General features: G+C 41.8%; 1 long non-coding RNA gene across 1 annotated transcript in view; it reads left to right on the plus strand.

Annotated features, from left to right (window-relative positions):
* Positions 1–12397, plus strand: part of LOC137325022 (uncharacterized) — a 32638-nt gene that overhangs the window by 11578 nt on the left and 8663 nt on the right. Inside the window, exon 2 of the long non-coding RNA XR_010963778.1 lies at positions 8564–8695. This is a non-coding gene — a long non-coding RNA (uncharacterized lncRNA). The remainder of the gene's footprint in view (positions 1–8563; positions 8696–12397) is intronic.

Consider the following 12397-nt stretch of genomic DNA (forward strand, 5'->3'; position numbering starts at 1 on the left):
AAAGTAGATGACTTTTGTCAAATTGTCTGGATCAAAACAAAGTCATTTATCATGGACAGAAGTAGCCAAAGTTCTCGCCACAATAAAAACCAACAGCGGCAGCTTGCATTTACATAGTGCCATTAACATAGAAAAATATCCTAAGATTTATCACAGAGGCATCGGATGCTGAGCCAAAGGAGAGATTGGGATGGGTGATGAAAATCTTGATCAAAGAAATGGGTTTGAAGGAGTGTCTTAAAGGAGGAGAGGGAGGTAGAAAGGCAGAGAGGTTTAGGGAAGGAATTACAGAGAATGAGGCTTGGGCAGCAATGGAGGAGGGGATGTGACTGGAGATGACAAAGGCGTATTTGAGGGTTTCAGCGATGGATGAGCTGAGGTAGGGTGGAAGCAAAACCAACAACAACAATGTGCATTTATATAGCACCTTTAACACAGTAAAATGTCCCAAGGCACTTCACAGGAGCATAATCAGACAAAAATTGATACTGTGCCAAAGAAGGAGACATGAGGACAGGTGACCAAAGCCTTTGTCAAAGAGGTAGGTTTTAAGGAGGGTCTTAAAGGAGGAGAGAGGGGTGGAGAGGTGAACAAGTTTGGGAAGGCAATTCCAGAGTTTAGGGCCTAAATGGTTGAAGGCATGCCCGCTAATGTTGGGATGAAGGAAGTGGGGGATGCACAAGAGGCCAGAGTTAGAGGAATGCAGATTTCTCAGACAATTGTAGGGCTAGAGGAGGTGCAGAGAAATGGAGGGATTTGAACACGAGGATGAGGATTTTAAAATTGAGATGTTGGTGGAGGGGGCTAATGTAGGTCAGCGAGCACAGGAGTTAGGATATGGGCAGCAGAGTTTTGGATGAGCTCAAGTTTATGGAGGGTGGAAGATAGGAGGCCAGCCAGGAGAGTATTGGAATAGTCAAGTCTGGAAGTAACAAAAGCACGGATGAAGGTTTTTGCAGCAGATGGACTGAGGCAGGGTTGGAGACGGACAATATTTCGGAGGTGGAAGTAGGTGGTCTTTGTGATGGAGCGGATATGGTTCAGAAGCTCAGCTCAGGGTCAAATAGAATGCTGAGGTTGTGAACAGTGTGTTTCAGACTGAGACAGTGGCCAGGGAGGGTGATGGAATTGATGGCTAGGGAACAGAGTTTGTGGTGGGGACCGAAGACAATGGTTTTAGTTTTCCAAATGTTTAATTGGAGGAAATTTAGTCTCCTCCAGACTGGATGTCAGACAAGCAGTTTAACAACACAGAGGCGGTGGAGGGATTGAGGGAGGTTGTGTTGAGGTGGAGCTGGGTATCTACAGATCTAACTAAATTAATAATCTAGTAATTCTCAATGAATTATGGTGACTCTCAGCATTTTCTGCTTTTGTCAACAATGAACTCTTTGATGTTTTGCTGAGCCAAATATTGAAAAATATTTGGGTGGGAAGCGAATGGATTCCATTCTTCAGGGTAATAATTATCTTACATGTACATCGCAACAAATACTCTGGTACAAATATCTTGGTAAAGATAAAGATCTTGCACTTGTATAGCACCTTATCACATTTATCTTCTGAGTTACTCTTGCCTCTGCTATGTAATTTTGCTTGTGTCAGAAGGTTGTGGAAGTCCCAGTCCGGGGATTTGAGCATATAACCTAGGCTGACCAATGCAGGACTGGACACATGCTGTATTGTTGGAGATGCCATCTAGTCAGATGAAATGTTAAGTTGAGGCCCCAACTACCTGTTCAGTTGGACATAAGAGTTCCCATGGCTCTATTCAAAGGAGAGTAAGGAAGTACTCCCAATACCCTGACCAATATTTCTTCCATCATCTAACACCACCAAAACCTAACTGGTTATTTCTCATTTGCTGTTTGTGGGACCTTACTATATGAGAATTGGCTGTTGCATTTGCAATTACCTGCATAACAACACTGCATTGCACTGTAGCAACTCACCAAGGCTTCTTCAACAGCACCTCCCAAACCCGCGACCTCTACCACCTAGAAGGACAAGGGCAGCAGGTGCATGGGAACAACACCACCTGTACGTTCCCCTCTAAGTCACACACCATCCTGACTTGGAAATATATCGCCGTTCCTTCATCGTCGCTGGATCAAAATCCTGGAACTCCCAACCTAACAGCAGTGTGGGAGAACCTTCACCACGTGGACTGCAGTGGTTCAAGAAGGCAGCTCACCACCACCTTCGCAAGGGCAATTAGGGATGGGCAATAAATGCTGGTCTTGCCAGTGCTGGCCACATCCCATGAATGAGTTAAAAAAAAAACAGTGACTGCACTTCAAAGGTGTTAGTTGGCTGTGAAATGCTTTGGGAGGTGCTACTTTCTTTCTCAGAAACATTGAAAATTGCTTCAGATATAATAAATTACTAAGACGTGCAGCCACTGTGGACATGTAGGTGAAAGCAATATTTTGCACATCGCAAGATCCTAGCAATGGCAGTAAGTTGAATGATCAGTTAATATGTATTTTGATGGTGTTGGTTGAGGAAAGAATGTTGGTCATGGCACCAAGAGAATTCCCTGCTCCTCTTTGAAAAGTGCCGTGGGATCTTTGGTGTCCACTTGAGTCACCAAAGCAGGTACTTGAGGACTTGATTTAACCATACATCCAAAGGAGAGCATCTTCAACAAGGCAGCATGTCCTTAGTACTACACTGAAGCATCAGCCTAGAATGTGCATTCAAGTTTTGGAATGTGATATGAACCCACAACTCTCTGACTTAGAGACGAGTTGCTACCAACTAGTTCAAGCTGACATACTAATAAAAAACATTGGGTTACCTTACAGTAAAAATCTTTTCTCTTGCTCCACATTGTAACTTCCCAAGGTCACTTGGGCTTCCAAATTTGTTGTAAAACAGCCTGTCCCAAGCTACTTTCACCACAGAGGCTGTGGCGTCAAAAGGGATATGTGATATTTGGAGTGGGAGGAGAATCGGAAGTGGCAGCAAAATGTATTGGCATATGGAACTAGGATGTTTATGCAAAGGAGACACTTACCCAAGCCACCTGAACAGTCACTCAAAGACCGCTGGTGATGATGATAATTTTCAACTGAAGGAAGGATCATTTTTTAATATTGATTTGTTGATGGTTGTGGGATAACAACTTCCATAGCTCACTGTTATATTTTCAATAATCCTCCCATCAATATTTTTTTCTGACATAAACATTTCCCTTTCAATGATATTGATATAATTATTATTAATATCTATCTTAATCAAATACCTTGTATTCATATTAATCAGCTGTAGAGATGTAACTCATGAAAGTTGTGCTAAGCCTGTCAAAAATAATTTTTAAACAAAGTCCCAACCTGTCACAGCATGAACACATTTAAGGTTTTTATAGAGAAATTGGACCTTTTTTTTAAGTCACTTGAGCAAAAATTGGGTTGCATTCTTAAAAGCAAAGTGAAACATAGAGAAGTGAAGAAGGGATGTCAGTGTGATTTATAGAAAGGTTTAATTGTAATCACTTGATTGCTTTATAAATGAAAGCTGTATTTGACCGTAAGGGACCAGGAACTACCTTTAATTCTCATTCTATTCCCATTCATGGATTTAATGAAACAATTGCCTACAGATTTTCAATCTCTAAGTCTTGCTTTGTAGTTCCATAAAACGTTGGTTTAATATGGTGACTGAAATAGAGAACTGATGTAATTTATACTTAAAAAGTTGTTGAATGGCCGGCAACATTTGGGGGGAGGGGAAAAGGGGGGAACCATTAACAAGAAAAGTCGGAGAAGTAGTTTGAACAGAGCAGCCTCAGACAGTGCCTTGAGGGCACTGCAAAAAAACACCAAGGCGCCTAGTATTGGGACAATTAATCTGCTGGAGGCACATGGCATGAATTTTTCGACCCTCTTGGTTTGCAATGAGTAGGGCCTATTTAGGTTTCATAATATTTGCAGAAATAGGAGGAAAAAAGTGTTTATGAAAGGCCATTAGTCAGAGACCTTTCTTTCAGCTGTGCCAAATGCTGCCTGCCACAGATTTGAGGCTGATCTGCGACAGCTGCACCAACACCAAGATCTACAGGTCGGCTCACAAAATCAGCAGAGGTTTTTTTTTTGATTATTTCAAAGAAAAAGAAAATATCGGGAGAGGGAGAAAGTCACACAAACCAGCAGTAGCTTATGACAAAATTAACCCTTTCCTGATTGAACTAACTCTGTGATTGCTTCTAGTTTTTTTTTGTTTGTGTATTTATTTTTCTGAGTTTTTTTTGCGTGAAGATTAACTGATGCTGAATTGCAGAATGCAATAAGAACATAAGAACAAAAGAAATAGGAGCAGGAGTAGGCCATATGGCCTCTAAAGCATGCTCCGCCATTCAATAAGATCATGGCTGATCTTCGACCTCAACTCCACTTTCCTGCCGGATCCCCATATCCCTTGATTCCCCTAGAGTAACAACAAATAATAACAAAAATATGAAGCTTCTCTGATGGTCAAGAGGGTAAATGCACTGTGATATTAGAAGGTCTGAGGTTTGATTTCCCATATGTGCTGAGTTGGCTGATCTCAGCCAGGGCAGTGGTTGCAGTGCTACAACTGGTCACAGCATCCCAAGCTAGACACATGAAGAAACTCAGTCAGGGTTTCCATTCCTGATTGCTATCAAGTGACTGCCTCTCTCTCCTGGAAGGTGCTCAATTGTGGTGCTCACTGACGCTCACTGTTGAGGCTCACACACATGAAAATTGGATGAGGTATCAGGCGACTGTTGTCCTCCCAGCATGAGCCAACACATTCAGGAGAAGCGAGGAGAAAACTGCAGGCTATTCTACAGCACAAACTACTGGACCAATCGCCAGTAACTGAGCCATTATGAAAATAGCATTGGCGTCAGTGCAGGAGCAGTTACGTGTTCTCCCGTTTGCTTATGCATCAGGGTGGAAAATACATCAATGCTGGCTAGCACTTTTGCTTCAGTTTGATGCATTTTAAAAATTCTTTCCAAGTGGACATTAACATTGTAACACAGATTTTACTTTAATCTTCAGTTCCAGGAAGTGTTCCTCTCCTCCCCTAATCCTCTATTCTTTGTCTATATGTCAACCACCCAGTAAGGATCATACTGTAGCCTGTATGCGTTGGTTGGTGAATGTACCTCTTTTTCTTACACTTGTACATTACATCTTTATTTTGCCCCTGATGAAGATGGAGTGGAATGCTAAAGACAATATGACAAATGGTTCCTTTTAATCAAGTGACAGCTCACTACTTCACATACTGCATCCAGCATGGACACTTGTTAATGAATAAATATAAAAAATGTGCCTCCTTTTCTAGCCAAGTATTCACAGACTGCACTATAAATATTAGTGATTAGAGGCATTGAATGGACAGCCAGGGATGATGCAGCAGGCAGGGGGCTGGCACTTTATGGAGCTGTGGAACAAAACAAAATGTGCATCATGATTAAAACAGAAGTGTTTTCATTAAAGGGCAAAAGATGGAAAATCAGATAAAAGATAAAATTGCTGAAAGCAGCAATCTTTTAAATGAGAATATACATAATTTAGTTGGACATTTTTCTTACAAGAAATGTCTTGTACTTATTTTTTATGAAATTATTTGATAATATAAGTGCAGCTGTGTGACAACCCAGAGAGAAAGCAGAAGCAATTCAACAACTATAACAACTTGCATTAAATGGCGCCTTTCGGTTGAAAAAATGTCTCAAAATTCCATTCAAGTTTGACATTTCCCGATTGAGTTCTGAGGACAAAAATAAATGGATTCTAGTTTTACTAAATCACCCGATTTTGGGGATCTATTTAGTTTAACTGTCACAGGTTGAAATTTTCTCATGACACAGAAATATAATGTGTCTTGTGTACGTTATGCACATTTAAAGAATCTATTTGAATGCTGTAATGTGTTACATGCACAGTTTAGATGCAGTGGTGCCCATTACTCTCACATGCATCAAAGGTAGAGGATGCTGCCAATCAGTCAATAGTCTATTTGGCCAATATTGTAATGGGTCCAAGACTGGGTGCTGCCTTGTTATAGCTAAGGATCTTTCATATCGGTCTGTGGCTGGGCAACCTCTTGACAAAGATGGGAACTTATCCATCTCACAGAGTACCTGTTAAGAATATTTTAAGTTAACCTAATTTCTGGTTGCACACTTTAGACACATGTTTTCCCGTGTCTGCATTGTGCACATAACAACAACAACTTGTATTTATATAGCACCTTCAACGTAGTAAAACATCCCGAGGCGCTTCATAGGAGCATAATCAGATAAAAATGTCTCTGATCTAAAGGAGGAGATATTAGGACAGATGACTAAAAGCTTGATCAAAGAGGTAGGCTTTAAAGAGCATCTTAAAGGAGGAGAGAGAGGCAGAGAGATTTAGGGAGGGAATTCCAGAGCTTAGGGCCAGTTCTCTCTATCATCTATATCTATATCTATCTCTCTCTCTCTCTCTCTATATATATATATATAGAGAGAGAGAGAGAGAGTTTTGCAATATATATAGATATAGAGATAAAAATAATGTAATCATCAGTCACAAATTGAACTGTAGAATGGAGATGGGTGCAGCAAAATTGTGGATGCCTCAGCAGGCACACATGCTGGGAAGGGGAAATGCAACCTAGCTACTGGTAAGTATGCCAGTAGTTTATGTACTCTGTGGGACTGATGTAGTTGAAGGAACCTTGCCAACATTGATGAGATGGGTATTGGTATCTTCTATAGGAGATGGCAGCTGATTCCAAACCCATGTCACCCCACAGCTGATGTCTTTCATGTTGATGTGTTTATGTACTATAATTGGAATGCTCTGATGTGTGTGATTTCCCAGCGTTCTGCAGTCTGCTCATATTGCCACATGCTTTGCAGGTATTGTAAGAAAAAATGCTTAATTTAGCATGGTGGAATGTGGCATAAAACACATGGACTTAAATATTTCCGAACATTTATTGTCTGCAGGTAGTAACAACCATGGATAAAACAATTTCCTTGCTTGTATTGAAACTGTTAGTGATGCTAAAGAGGCAGAAATGGTAATCACGTCATTTGCAGTGACCAGTTTTCTGGCCTAATTATTTACAAACTATCAAGTAGTCATTTAAATATTTGAAGTTGGCTGCTATTCGAAAATGCCTCAGGTACTAGACAAACTATTTGGACACATCACTTCTGAGACCCTGTTCCACGTAACAGAAGGAAAATCCAAGGGCTCGATATTAGCAGGGCAGCGGGTTCTCAGCGGGGGGTCGACTGGGCGCATGGGTAACGCGCCTGGTGAAATCAGTGTGCACCACACGCAATTACAGGCTAATTGGAGCCACTTAACCGTGCTTCCGGGTTTCCTGCTGGTAAGCTGCGCGGCGGGCGGACTGCGCATGCACAGCAAGGTCTGTCAGCTGGAGGAGCCCTATTTAAATGGGCAGTCCTCCACTGACTGATGCTGCAGAAAATAGGAAAAATTACAGCATGGTGCAGCCCAGGGGGAAGGCTGCTCCCAGGTTTAATGATGCCTCACTCCAGGTATCATTGGATGGGGTGAGAAGGAGGGGGAGGACAGAGATCTTCCCCCCGGCAGGCGGGAGGAAGCGGCCTGCCTCTACCACCAAGAAGGCCTGGCTCGAGGTGGCAGAGGAGGTCACCTGCACCACCAACATAACGCGCACCTGCATACAGTATAATATGTTATGTGAATTGATCAGCAATTAAATATAGGTAAACACCATGACAAACCCTCAAACACCCTTCATGCTCACGATATGTTTGCCTTACGCTTCCTACTGCACATATGTGATGCATGCCCGGGGAAACAACAGCCACCCAAGCCAGTGGCATCCCTAGTACACTCATCCCAGCTATCTCTCTCCTTGGCCACAGTTAGCAGCACAACTTGATTCTGAAGTGCATAACACTACTATACTAATAAGACAACTATGTCAGCAGACTCATTAGGGCTGCTTTTATGAGTTGGCGCTACTGGTGAGGAGCCTTGCCTGCTGAGAGCACATGTTGGAAATTCAGCCTTGTGCTGCCCTAGGATGGAAAATCATGGCAGTTCATGCCTGAATTTCTGATGTGCACTCCTGGCAGACAAGGCTCCCTGCCAGTAGCACAGACTTGTAAATTTGGCCCTGTTTTATTAATGAACGGTGCTGTGAGTGCCATGTACGACCACACCAATATGCAAATCTGTGTAAAATCCTGAAAGTATTTAAAGTAAGGAAAACATAAACCAAAATGCTTGAAGGGTTACATCATTACATAATATTTCCAATAACGTGTATGGAAGAGTGTTTTTAAAAATAAGTGTTTTTTTTCTCTTGTGGTTTTCTTTTCTCCCCCGCAGGCTGCTCCCTTCATAATTCCTCTTCAGGCCGGGAGGGTGGGGAGCAGTCTGGGTTGCCGACACCTCCACGAACACCATTAATACCACTTTGTGATCATCTAGCCGGGTGGCACAATTCAATCATGCCGAGCCGGACCATGCCAGCTGTTCTTCCTCCCTACACTTCTAAGATCTTAACGTCTTGTTTCTGTGTACGTCCTGTTCAGCAGCCTGGTTTTGAACTAACCCCATTGAAGTAAACAATTCTGAGTGATGGACAGCCCTGGGACTCTGACTCACAATCATTGGCTTGGGAATCAAGCATTCAACTGCACAGGCTATCAGAGTGCCTCAGGAAGGTGATTTAATTTTTTTGAGTATTAACTCTTTAAAGACGCTTGTTTAAGATTGTTTTCAAAATCAATTTAAAGAAATCAGTATTTTGTATCGCAGAGTGAAATTTTTGAAAGGCAAAATGCTCCGGGAAAGAAAGAGTTGCAGTATGAGACAGTGTAGTGATCTTGGATTTCAAGACTGGGGTTGAAATTGGTCTTCAGGTGATAGTGAATCGGCAGTCCCTTTTCCACCCTCCCGAAAAGAAAATCAGGCGGAGTGTAAAATGTGCTGCCTCCGCACTACCGCCCGCTTTGCGCTGCCGCCCGAGACCAATTCCACCCCAGTGTAGTATGTAGAGAAGAAGAGGAGAACGTGTATGATGCGTATTTGGAGCCTAGGAGATATTGGGTAGATTTTTGTTTTCACTCCCTGGGTGGTAATCTGGTGGAACAGATCGCACGCTCATTACAGAACTCGCCTGATTTTCATTTCCAGTGGTGAAGACGAAAATTTACCCCACTATTTATTTATTTTTTGGACCTGACATGAGTGGAAACATATCACCAGGTTTAAAAGTCTCAAAACCAAACAACTGAGAAATTATACACCCTTGGTTTCTATTGTTGACAATGTAAATTTAATATTAGTTTAAAACCATCTGGGGGAAGCTTTTCTCTGCACAATGGGGCTAATAATATGATGGAAGATTGGCTGCAGAGGTCTGAGGTCTATAATGCGCCAAGGTACTCTGCACCCTAATGTATTGAGCAGAAAGTTGCTGGGAACCAGTGCTCAACTTGTCTGGCTCATTAGGCCACCGAGTTGTAATTGGATTAGGCACCCACACAAAATACAGCTGGAGCACCTGGATAGTGCAGCAGTTGAAGAGAATGTGAGGTCACCTTTTAAATTTAACAAAAGTTTGGCCACCTCTGCTCTTTGCCCTCCTGGCACCCATGCCCCTGGCCCCATACCTGTTACCTCTCTCTGCCATGCTGGGAAAGCATCTGGATCACAACAATAACTTGCATTTACTTAGCATCTTTAATGTAGAAAATCGATTCAAGGCACTTCACCGAAGCCTTGTCAGATAAAATTTGACACCAATCTAAAGAAGGGGATGTTGGGGCCAGGCCATGGATGGATTTGAGCAGAAGGCTGAAAATTTTAAATTGGAGGCATTGGGGGTCAATGTAGGTCAGTGAGCACAAGGATAACGGATGAACGGGACTTGGTGTGGGTTAGGATATGGGCAGCAGAGTTTTGGATGAGCTGAAGTTTATGGAGGGTGGATGTTGGACCTGTTGTAATCTGTAATCTCTTACAGGTGAAGAAAAGGCCAAAATGCCATTTAGACCATCTGGGACCAGGGAGCTAAACAGAGTGTCTCACTGGCTTCCTTACTGACTACTCATTTTTTCCTGGACACATTTAAGAACATAAGAAATAGGAGCAGGAGTAGGCCAATCGGCCCCTCGAGCCTGCTCCGCCATTCAATAAGATCATGGCTGATCTGATCCTAACCTCAAATCTAAATTCATGTCCAATTTCCTGCCCGCTCCCCGTAACCCCTAATTCCCTTTACTTCTAGGAAACTGTCTATTTCTGTTTTAAATTTATTTAATGATGGAGCTTCCACAGCTTCCTGGGGCAGCAAATTCCACAGACCTACTACCCTGAGAAGCCGCCTTGGGAGTGTTGTTAGGCCGTTTTCTGGCCAAATTGCAAGTAATGTTGAGGTAATCTGATACCTGAAGTATTAGTGTAGCTAACCCCGTGTAGTTTTTCCAATTCTGACATCTCTGCTCCGGGCAGCACTGCAGCAATGGACATCTACAAGGGGCAAATAATCACTTAACCGGTTAAAAATATTAATTTTGTATACAATATTTTTTCTTTACTGTAATTTCATTTCTCAATTACCCTTTTGTAGTTAAGTTTTTAAAAATGTTATTTTAATCTTTTTTCCTGTTTTGGCTTAGGGATCATGTGCAAATGACATGATTTTCCTTATATTTTCTTTTGCTGTGGATATTTAACTTTCAGTGAAAGGCAAGCACCTATGATTTTGTTTCAAGTCCTACCTTCATCTGAAGTTCTGTTCTGAATGTGGTCACCTTACCTACTTGTGCACCTCTGCCAATCCCTTATTTCCCTTCCCCCCCCCCCACCCCCACCCCCCCAAGATGGAACATGATAGCGTGGTGGCAACTGTCCATTGCAATCTTCTCAAACCCTTGTAGGGAGACACCACACCCTGCTGTGGGCATCTCCCCACCCAACGAAGCTCAGATCAGGAACTGAGAAGTTTTAGGAGGGGTCATACCTCTATTTCTCCACTTGTAGCATTGAACATCAATATTCAATGGACAGTGTTACTGCACCAACTTATGAGAAGCATTATAGTCGAAGGACTTTCTTAAGATTCATACATTGGGTGTATATCAACATAGTAATTAGGCTGCTATCTTCTTAACTAGTGAAAGGTGTCTTGAAGGATCCAGTGAGATGTGAGTTGTTTACTGGTGCCACTTTAAAATTACTGGCAATGCAATAGAAAAGACACTTTGCAATTCCTTAAAAGCTTTATTCAGTGGTTACTAATTGTGCCTAGAGTACTTGCCTTCCAAGCTGATATCTCCTCCTTTTCCTGGTGTGGTCATGATCGTCATCTTTCTGTTTGGTGTCGACCCTGTTATGTGAATCATTTAAATGGATTATTCTTCTGAGAGCATCTTTGGCACCGTGGTAATATTAAAGTCTAATTTAACATATTAAAATCAAACAATGATTAACAGTATAATTTATCATTGAAAATTTTAGCAATATTTATCCTTTTGTTATGAGCTTAGATGATAGTTAATTTTCTGTCTAGAAGCACCACTGGCAGTCATTAATGCCATGTGTAATTTTACCACCAAAAAATGTCCCTGCTGATGTAAAATGCACCCAAACACCAATAGGCCACTATCCTTTATTCAGCAATGTGTTAACGTCCTTATGTTAATGTATTGTTTTGTTCATAAACAAACAAGTAAAATCATAGAATGATACAGCACAGAAGGAGGCCATCCAGCCCATCGTGCTTGTGCTGGATGCTGAATTTGTTTCCAGCAATCATAAGATCTTCAAGGGAATCAATAAACTGGATTCATGATGAATTATTTAAGCAAAATCCTTCCAGTCTCAAACAAATTCAACAAAACCTACACAGCAGAGAGCAGTGGATCAGAAGATCTGAACAAGAAACAGGTCTCCTCCTTACCTGAGCCAGCACATTAATTGAACAAAAAGTATAATAATGCCAAAGTATGACAGAGAAACTGAAACCAGAATCAAAAGTTTTTAAGAGTGCCCTGTTAAACTAAATAATGAAAAGGTCCTACTATGAAATGAAACTGCTGTTTAAGGATTTGTTTATGCTGCAAAGCTAGCATTGCTGTGAAGTGGTTCCTCCTTCACACTGATGCTAAAGCTGCAGCATAGCAATGCAGATGCTCTTACCTGTGCTCTCAACATTTAAATTTTAAGCACGGGGAGAGGAGCTCTGGCTGATGCAAGGTTTTCTTTTGGATAGCTGAATCACAGTTCTAGCCAGGCAGTAAAAATGGAAATCAATACTGCAGCATAAAAGAAAGAAAGAACTTGCATTTATATAGCACCTCTTATGAGCTCAGGACGTCCCAAAGCGCTTACAGCCAATGAAGTACTTTTGAAGTACTGTT

The sequence above is a fragment of the Heptranchias perlo genome, chromosome 9 (genome assembly GCF_035084215.1).
Source record: "Heptranchias perlo isolate sHepPer1 chromosome 9, sHepPer1.hap1, whole genome shotgun sequence".
NCBI lineage: Eukaryota > Metazoa > Chordata > Chondrichthyes > Hexanchiformes > Hexanchidae > Heptranchias > Heptranchias perlo.